This window comes from Scardinius erythrophthalmus (genome assembly GCF_964197995.2).
Source record: "Scardinius erythrophthalmus genome assembly, chromosome: 16".
NCBI classification, from domain to species: Eukaryota; Metazoa; Chordata; class Actinopteri; order Cypriniformes; family Leuciscidae; genus Scardinius; species Scardinius erythrophthalmus.
The window spans coordinates 25654719-25665212 of record NC_138236.1 but is presented as its reverse complement, the minus strand read 5'-3'; positions in this window follow the sequence as shown (position 1 = coordinate 25665212).

The window sequence follows — 10494 nt, the reverse complement described above, 5'->3', positions numbered from 1 at the left end:
ACATGCCTGTCCTGTCTTGTGCTGCACATGGGTGTTTTGTTATTTTGGGCCATGTGCTCGTGTCTATTGTCTAGCCCCTCCCATCTTGTTATCTGATTATTGGTTTATTTGTCCCACCTGTCTGTCTCATTACCCTCCTTTGTTTGTTCCCCTATTTAGCCTCCTTGTGTTTGTAGTCTTGTGTTGGTTCGTTGTCTGAGTTTCTTGTTCCTGGAGTCTCTGAGTTTTGAGTTTGTTACCCTGTCTGCATGTCATCAATAAATTTCCTCTGCATCTGTATCCTCGTCTCATGATCATCTATTCCGTGACAAATATAATATTACAATATATATTACAATATAAACATTCTTCAAAACTTAAAAGCAGTAGCATGAACGATCATGAGATGCGCATCATACTCATTGCTAGAGAACTACTGGAAGCCTGCATTAAACTCTTTGTTACAGATGTAAGATTAAATCCATAAAGTGTAGGTTTTTTATTATTATTATTTCATTACTGCACTCTTGAGTGATTGTATTTCTTGTCTGCTTTGATGCATTTTGAGAAATGCAAAATCTGGGGCCTGGGACATCATAGGGCCACTCTTAGAAGAAAAGGTTCTATACAGAACCTTATAGGGTTCTGTCAAGCACTTTAAATATAAAAATAATTAAAGCTGCAAGCAGCATTTATCGGGGTTCAAGCTATTAAGGCCTTTAAGGGTTTTTAAGCACAAAAGCATCATAAGTTATTAAGTTTTATTTAGCAAGCATGTAACCTCTGACATAATAGATGAAAAAGACCATTTACAGCCAATACAGGCAATGTACCATAGGAAATATATGGTTTTAAAGCTTTTTAACAGTTATAGCGCCAACTATGGTCCGATCTCCGAATTGAACCCATACACATGTGTACTGAGTCTGGAGAAGATATTGCCATATTCTAGCATGATTTACCATGATATACTACATTCTAGTATGATTTACCATTGTTTAATGTGATTCTAGCATGGTTTACCATAGTTTATCATAGTTTACCATGATTTATCATAGTTTACCATGATTTACCCTGTTCTAGCATAGTTTACCATGATTTACCATGTTCTAGCATGATGTACCATGATATACCACGTTCTAGAATGATGTATCAGGATTCTAGTATGATTTACCTTGATACACCACATTCTAGTATTATTTACTATGATTTACCATGTTTTCAGCATGATTTACCATGATTTACCACATTGCTAGCAATTATGTGAAGTATCAATACAAATGAAGTGATAAACTCTGACAAAATATGATTGTGCTACAATAGTAATTGTTATATAAGTGATTTTTTAGTGTCTTATTTTTATATAAGTGATTTTTTAGTGTGTAATGAATGCAAAAGCATATGTGAGTAGACTTCATTAATAAGTAGAATGGCCAGCAGAGGGCAGTAGAAGACCACTTATTGCCTCACTTTCACTTTAAACCTCTTGATTTTCACCAGTTTTCTGCACTAAAGAAAAAAAGTTTTTCCATGTTAACTCAATAATGCATGCTTACACACACACACACACACACACACACACAAATGTTGTTTTTTCAATGCTATTGGGATATGTCATTATTAAAATATATTTGAATGGTCTATAAACATTTCACAAAGTCTTTGTAAACTATTAATCAGATTATTCAGAATTTATTCAGAAACCTAAGACCACACACACACACATTCTGTTGTAGATGCAGACATTTGGATATTATGATGTGATCAAACTGTCAATACTAATACTTTAACAGATGGATTTTGACTAAATGTAATTGTAAATGTTAAAATAGTGATTTTATAAAGTCTAAATATAAATTATAGAACAATATGACAAAATGACAATTTTAAACAGCAGGGGGCAGTAAAATACCACTTATTGGCTCAATATGCCATTATATTCTTATCATTTTCACCTTTTTAACTGTTATAGAGGCAAATTTTGTCCGATCTGTCTGAAAATGTTCATGCATGTTTAGAGTGATATTTCACATGTTCTGACTTGTTTTTAAAAAGGTCTGAGCATCTTAAAAGATATAAGCTTTCGGGGACACTTGGTCAAGGCCACATATTGAAGTGACCCTATTATAGTCATCCAAATTAAGTAGTTCAACTTTTTCTGATAATTATTGATCTAGAGAGTCCAGATAATTGTACTGCACTAGTTTTGACCATTATGATATGAAAATTATTTGATCATAGATGAAACAGACCATTTGCAGCCAATACAGGCAATTTACCATAGGAAATATATGGTTTTAAAGCTTTTTAACAATTATAGCACCAACTATGGTCCGATCTCCATAAAATTTGGCATGCTTGTTAAAGATGTTATGACACATATTCCCACCAATTTTTGTGAAGTTCTGAGTTTTCATTTATGATTTATAGGCTTTTTAGTGCATTTTGCCACACCCCTTTTCTTTATGACCCTATTATAGCCATGCGCAAAATGCAAAAGTTCAACTTTTTTTCGATAATTATTGATCAAGAGAGTCCAGAGAATTGTTCTAGACTGGTCTGGTTCCGATCGGGCGAAAAACCAGGGACTAGTTCGCAAAAGTAGGTTTTTAACATATTCGCGAATAATTAATGAACGATTTGATTGACAGCAATGGTTCTTGAGGCAAAGTTGTTCAGCATGAGCAGATCTATAAAATGATATGCATTTTGTGACAATAAGTGTAACACCACGTGATTACAGAGCCGTAAAACTCGTTAGCGCCAACTAGTGGCCGATTTCTTTCAAAATTCTTACAGACCTCTAGGGCTATGAGTTGAACATGCCCATCGAGTTTCGTTCCGATCGGCCTCCGTTAACCTTGTCTAATAGGTGCTCAAACTTCATTGGCCGATGGCGGCCATGTTTTTTGAGATACACCAATGTCCTCATAGACATACATGACACCTTGGGCCAAGACACTGCATACCAATTTTCAAGTCAATCGGACTAACGGTCAGGTGGTTAAAGCCTGTTTTATGTTTTTTTCAAGTTATAGCGCCACCATGTGGCCAATCGCCGCGATTTTTTTACTGTGACCTCAGATTGACCTCTTACACATGTGTACCGAGTTTGGTGAAGATACCTCATTTACTTCTGGAGTTATAGCCATTTTAGTAAAATAGGCCCCTCCCACAACGTACGTTTTGGCGCCCCTTAGTGTCCGTGAATCGAAATTTCAACTTTTTTTCGATAATTATTGATATTCAGACTCCAGAGAACATTTCTGTACTGGTTTGGTTCCGATCGGGCGAAAAACCTAGGACTAGTTCGCAAAAGTAGATTTTTGACAAAATTCAAAATGGCGGAAAATCTATCATGGCGGAAATGAAATCGGAGATATACGTTTTGTTCGTCAGGCATCCAGCTTCCCAATGATATAAGACACTTGAGTCTACGACATACGGTCTAGGAGTTCTGAGCAGTTTCGCGCTTTTGGTTGCTGTAGCGCCACCTATGGGCCGATTTGGCTAAGTCCGTGTATCTGAGTAGCGAGCAATACTACTACCATTTGACCAAGTATCACGTCTCTAGGCCTTACGGTTTTGGCTGCACGATGCGTTTTAGGGAAGAATAATAATAATAATTAAAGCTGCAAGCAGCATTTATCGGGGTTCAAGCATTTAAGGCCTTTAAGCACATAAGCATTTAAGACATTAAGTTTTATTTGTAAAGCTTTTAACCACTGAAATAATAGATGGAAAAGACCATTTACAGCCAAAACAGGCAATTTACCATAGGAAATATATGGTTTTCAAAGCTTTTTAACAGTTATAGCGCCACCTATCGTACGATCTTCATGAAATTTTACATGCTTGTTTAGACTGTTATGGTACATATGCTCACCAATTTTTGTGAAGTTCTGAGTTTTCGTTTAGGATTTATAGGCTTTTAAATGCATTTTGCCACGCCCATTTTCATTATGACCCAATATACCCATGCGAAAAATGCTAAAGTTGAACTTTTTTTGATAATTATTGATCTAGAGAGTCCAGAGAATTACCCTAGACTGGTCTTGTTCCGATCGGGCAAAAAACCTAGGACTAGTTCGCAAAAGTAGGTTTTTAACATAATTGCGAATATTTAATGAACGGTTTGATTGACAGCAATGGTTCTTGAGGCAAAGTTGTTCAGCATGAGCAGATCTATCAAATGATATGCATTTTGTGACAATAAGTGTAACACCACGTGATTACAGAGCCATAAAACTCGTTAGCGCCAACTAGTGGCCGATTTCTTTCAAAATTCTTACAGACCTCTAGGGCCATGAGTTGAACATGCCCATCGAGTTTCGTTCCGATCGGCCTCCGTTAACCTTGTCTAATAGGTGCTCAAATTTCATTGGTCGATGGCGGCCATGTTTTTCGAGATACGCCAAAGTCCTCATAGACATACATGGCACCTTGGACCAAGACACTGCATACCAATTTTCAAGTCAATCGGACAAACGGTCACGTGGTCATAGCCCTTTTCATGTTTTTTTTCATGTTATAGCGCCACCTAGTGATCAATCGTCGACATTTTTTTACTATGACCCCAGATTGAACTCTTACACATGTGTACCAAGTTTGGTGAAGATATCTCATTTCCTTTTCGAGTTATAGCCATTTTAGTAAAATAGGCTCCTCCCACAACATTAATTTATCACCCCCTAGCGACCAGGAATCGAAATTTCGACTTTTTTTCGATAATTATTGATCTTCAGACTCCAAAGAACATTTCTGCACTGCTTTGGTTCCGATCGGGTGAAAAACCAGGGACTAGTTCGCAAAAGTAGGTTTTTGACAAAATTCAAAATGGCGGAAAAATTTGCATACCTGAAATAAAATCGGAGATATACGTTTTGACCTTCAGGCGTCCAGCTTTCCAATGATATAGGACACTTGAGTCTACGACATACGGTCTAGGAGTTATGAGCAGTTCCGCGCTTTTGGTTGCTATAGCGCCACCTATGGGCCAATCTGGGTCATACTTTGATAGGTTCTCCCCAAATTGAGGACTACCATTTGGCCAAGTTTCAAGGTTCCAGCTCTTACGGTTTGGGCTGCACGATGCGTTTTAGGGGAGAATAATAATAATAATAATAATAAAAATCAGTACAATTACAATAGGGTTTCAGCACTTCGTGCTTGAACCCCTAATTAAAGCTGCAAGCAGCATTTATCGGGGTTCAAGCATTTAAGGCCTTTAAGCACATAAGCATTTAAGACATTAAGTTTTATTTGTAAAGCTTTTAACCACTGAAATAATAGATGGAAAAGACCATTTACAGCCAAAACAGGCAATTTACCATAGGAAATATATGGTTTTCAAAGCTTTTTAACAGTTATAGCGCCACCTATCGTACGATCTTCATGAAATTTTACATGCTTGTTTAGACTGTTATGGTACATATGCTCACCAATTTTTGTGAAGTTCTGAGTTTTCGTTTAGGATTTATAGGCTTTTAAATGCATTTTGCCACGCCCATTTTCATTATGACCCAATATACCCATGCGAAAAATGCTAAAGTTGAACTTTTTTTGATAATTATTGATCTAGAGAGTCCAGAGAATTACCCTAGACTGGTCTTGTTCCGATCGGGCAAAAAACCTAGGACTAGTTCGCAAAAGTAGGTTTTTAACATAATTGCGAATATTTAATGAACGGTTTGATTGACAGCAATGGTTCTTGAGGCAAAGTTGTTCAGCATGTAACACCACGTGATTACAGAGCCATAAAACTCGTTAGCGCCAACTAGTGGCCGATTTCTTTCAAAATTCTTACAGACCTCTAGGGCCATGAGTTGAACATGCCCATCGAGTTTCGTTCCGATCGGCCTCCGTTAACCTTGTCTAATAGGTGCTCAAATTTCATTGGTCGATGGCGGCCATGTTTTTCGAGATACGCCAAAGTCCTCATAGACATACATGGCACCTTGGACCAAGACACTGCATACCAATTTTCAAGTCAATCGGACAAACGGTCACGTGGTCATAGCCCTTTTCATGTTTTTTTTCATGTTATAGCGCCACCTAGTGATCAATCGTCGACATTTTTTTACTATGACCCCAGATTGAACTCTTACACATGTGTACCAAGTTTGGTGAAGATATCTCATTTCCTTTTCGAGTTATAGCCATTTTAGTAAAATAGGCTCCTCCCACAACATTAATTTATCACCCCCTAGCGACCAGGAATCGAAATTTCGACTTTTTTTCGATAATTATTGATCTTCAGACTCCAAAGAACATTTCTGCACTGCTTTGGTTCCGATCGGGTGAAAAACCAGGGACTAGTTCGCAAAAGTAGGTTTTTGACAAAATTCAAAATGGCGGAAAAATTTGCATACCTGAAATAAAATCGGAGATATACGTTTTGACCTTCAGGCGTCCAGCTTTCCAATGATATAGGACACTTGAGTCTACGACATACGGTCTAGGAGTTATGAGCAGTTCCGCGCTTTTGGTTGCTATAGCGCCACCTATGGGCCAATCTGGGTCATACTTTGATAGGTTCTCCCCAAATTGAGGACTACCATTTGGCCAAGTTTCAAGGTTCCAGCTCTTACGGTTTGGGCTGCACGATGCGTTTTAGGGGAGAATAATAATAATAATAATAATAAAAATCAGTACAATTACAATAGGGTTTCAGCACTTCGTGCTTGAACCCCTAATAAATACAAATGTAATAAATAATGACAAAAATAAATAAAAAATTTCACGGACACACCAGGTTCCACCGCCACTCCCTCACAATGATCCCTGTCACCAGAGTACTGATCACCTGCACCTGTCATCCATTAGCACAGCAAGCAATGCACTACATAAGCACACACCTCAGCCTCAATCTTTATCTGGTCTCCAATACCGATACACGACTAAACCCATGCTGAACTTACCTGTGCGTTATCTACCTGAGAAGATTCTAGTTCCTGTGCTCCAGTTCCAAGTACTCAATCCTTGAACACTTTCGTGGCTCACTTCCATGATGTATTTGGAAAATCTGTGGGAGATTCCAGTTTTGGTGAGTAACTGTATCATCTGCAACAAGGAAATAGCTCTATTAACGATTATGGCTTACGTTTCCATACTTTTGCTGCTGCAAGCGGATCGAACGAGCACTTGCTCCTCACCACTTACCGTCAAGGGCTCAAGCCTAAACTGCGGCTGCATCTCGATGCATACAATTGATGCCATGGGATTAGAGAAATTCGCCCAACTTTCCATCAGAGTCGCTCATTGTGTGCAGGGTTGTATGGAACACCAACAGGGTCAGCAAGCCTACCCACTTCCCTGCCAACCAGAGTATGTCAGCTCTCCAGAACCAAGTGTGGAACATATGCAAGCTGAGTCCACCCATCTAACTTAGGCTGAGTGGCAACATCGCCTGACCCAGGCCCTCTGCCTGTACTGTGGTGTTAAGGGGCATGTCATAAATCACTGCCCAATTAGTCCACCTCGTCCAGTGGTGAGTTTCGTAAATAATATTAATTCTCATTTATCACCACTTACCTCCATTGTGTGCCTTAGTGCCTCAGGTGTCTCCTTTTCAGTTAATGCCCTCATTGACAGTGGGTCAGCCGGCAATTTCATTTCCGGGAAGCTCTGCCGCCACCTCTAACTCACAAGTACAAACGAAGTCTGTTACAAGGTCCATTCCATAATGGGAAGACCGCTCAGCTGACAACAAGTATGCTTCAGTGTTGGACCAGTGTTGCTACGCGTAGGACTCCATGTTGAGAACATCAAATTCCTGATTCTGATTCCAAAGTCCTGAAGTGGGGTGAGAAATGTTTCCCAACATGTTTCCCAGAATTACCTCTCCCCTCGAGCTCACCAGTCAAGACCCTACCTGTCCTTTCCACTTCGATAGAGAGCTCTCTAGAGAAACAATCAGTTGATGTTCCTGCTGATTACAGTGACATAACCCTTCAGTGACGTATTTTGCCCAAGACAAACCTCACAATTACCACCTCACAGACCATGGGACTGCGCTATTGACCTCACACCGGGTGAGCCAGTGCCCCGTGACAAAATATACCCACTCTACATTCCTGAACAGAAGGCCATGGAGGAGTATATTCAGGAGGCTCTTCAACAGGGACACATCCATCCTTCTACCTCCACTGCTGCATCGAGTTTCTTTTTTGAGGAAAAGAAGGACGGAGGCTTGAGGCCCTGCATTGATTACCGGGCACTTAACAAGATCACTGTGAAATTCCGCTATCCACTTACCCTCGTCCCAGCGGCCCTGGAACACCTTAGAGGTGCTACCATCTTTACCAAGTTGGACCTCCGAAGTGCCTACAACCTCATCTGGATACGTGAGGGAGACAAATAGAAGACCGTTTTTGTGACCCCTACAGGCCACTATGAGTACTGCATCATGCAGTATGGCCTGATCATCGCCGTATAAACTCCGTATTCCAGGATTTTATGCATGAAGTCCTCTGGAAGTACCTCCACCAGTTTGTACTAATCTACATTGATGACATCCTTGTTCACTCCTGGAGCTTGGCTGAAAATCGCCAGCACGTTTAGGATGTCCTCCAACGCCTGAGAGAGTTTAACCTGTTCTGGAGAAATGTCTGTTCCATCAACCCTCAGTGTAGTTCTTGTTATACAACATCAGTAAAGATGGTATCCAGATGGTATCTCGTTTGAAAACACCTCCATTAAAATGTTACATTAATGTTTAGTTCATAGCCATGTTCTGTTTTGTTTTATTGTCATTATCTGTTTAGCTTCTGGTTTGTTATGGTTTCTAATTAGTGCACACCTGTTCACTGTTCTGTTGATTATCATTCCTTATGTAATCAAGCCCTCAGTTACCTAAGTTCGGTGTTTGTAGTTAAAGTTGGTATATGTTTAGTGTTCTTGCTATTTGTAGGAATTAAACTCTTGTGCCCGCTTTGAAAACAGAGCCAGGGCGCTTGCCAGAGCCCGAGCCCATCACGGTTTGTTCAGGTGTGTGAGCCAGTGTCTTGAAGAAAAATGCTACCTATCAGGTTGTGCTACCATTACTATATTTGCATTGTTTTAAGAGTACGGTTTGGACCACATCACACGACATGAATGTTATGCTGGATTAAGAAATGTTTCCTGGTCTACCATCCCCGTTAGTCTCATCCAGTTCCAAGCCATCTCAGTCTCTGCTAGTCCAGCCCAGACATTGCCACTTTATTTCCGCTGGTTCAGGCCAGCCTCAAGTCTTCTTTGGCCAGCTCCAAGTCACCTTTGTCGCCATTGGCGTTACCCAGCTCCAAGTTGCCTTCATCCCTGTTGCCCAACTCCAAGTCTCCGTCACGGATGTTCGCACCCCACCTCCCTTTCCTTCACCTATGCCTAAGCCAGGAGTGTCCAAATCTGCTCCTGGAGGAGCAGAGTTTAGCTCCAACTTGCTTCAACACCCCTGCCTGGAAGTTTCTAGTATGCCTAGAAAAACCTTGATTAGCTGGTTCAGGTTTGTTTAATTGGGGTTGGAGCTGAACTCTGCTGGACAGTGGCCTTCCAGGGGCAGGATTGGACACCCTGGCCTAAGCCATCTAGTTCCTCTGTCTCACCTCCGTTGTCCTTCAGCCCCCAGGCTCCTCCTGCCCTGGACTTTCCACTCATCAGCTCTGCCTTGTGGATCCCTGAGCTCCAACTCAAGCCTCTGGCCCCAGAATCCTCCATGACCCTCCAACTGCTCCAACATGACTCACTGCTTCCTCGGCTCCATCATGGTCTGTCACCCGCTCTGCTGGGCTACCTCGTCCTACTGGCTCCACCTTGGTCTATCATTGCTCTGGCTCCGCCTCAGACTTCCAAGTCTTCAGCTGTGCCTCGACTCTCCACCCCTCTGGTTCCGCCGGTCTCCTCCTTCCCTCCGGTTACACCATTGAATTTAGGCACACCGACCTCCACCCAGTTCTGCCAAGCCCACGTCTCCACCAAACACGTTGTTTCCTCTATCGGCCGGGCTGTGTGTAGCATCTACACCTCTACATATGTCCTTCTGAAGGATCCCAGTGTTAGAAATAAGCAACTAAAGATCCCTGATCATTTCAGTTCAAATTTCACAATATGGTGTGATTAGTTGCAGAGTGTGGATTGTTTTTTAAACTGTGTAATAGTGTAATACAGGTTTTGCAGAGGCTGTTATAGAAGGATGGGGCAGCACAAATTATATCAGACTGGAAAGAAAAGTGTTGCAAAGTGATGTTACTCATTTAATTTGTGAATATGCAAGGTCAAGCAGCAAAATAAATTTGAATTATTACTGAAAGTGGTCAAATACTAAATGATGACTTTTTAAATAGAAAAAACATGACTTTTTGACAACTTGTATATGTGGTACATTTTAATTTGACTGATATCTGTAATTAGAGTAAATAAGCACTGTAATGTAAATAAATTAGATCTTGTAAATGGCTGTGTTGCTAGGTTCCTGCTGGATTGGTTGCTAGTGGCAGCAGCTGGCTGGATAAACCTGCGATCCTTCGCAGTGTGAGA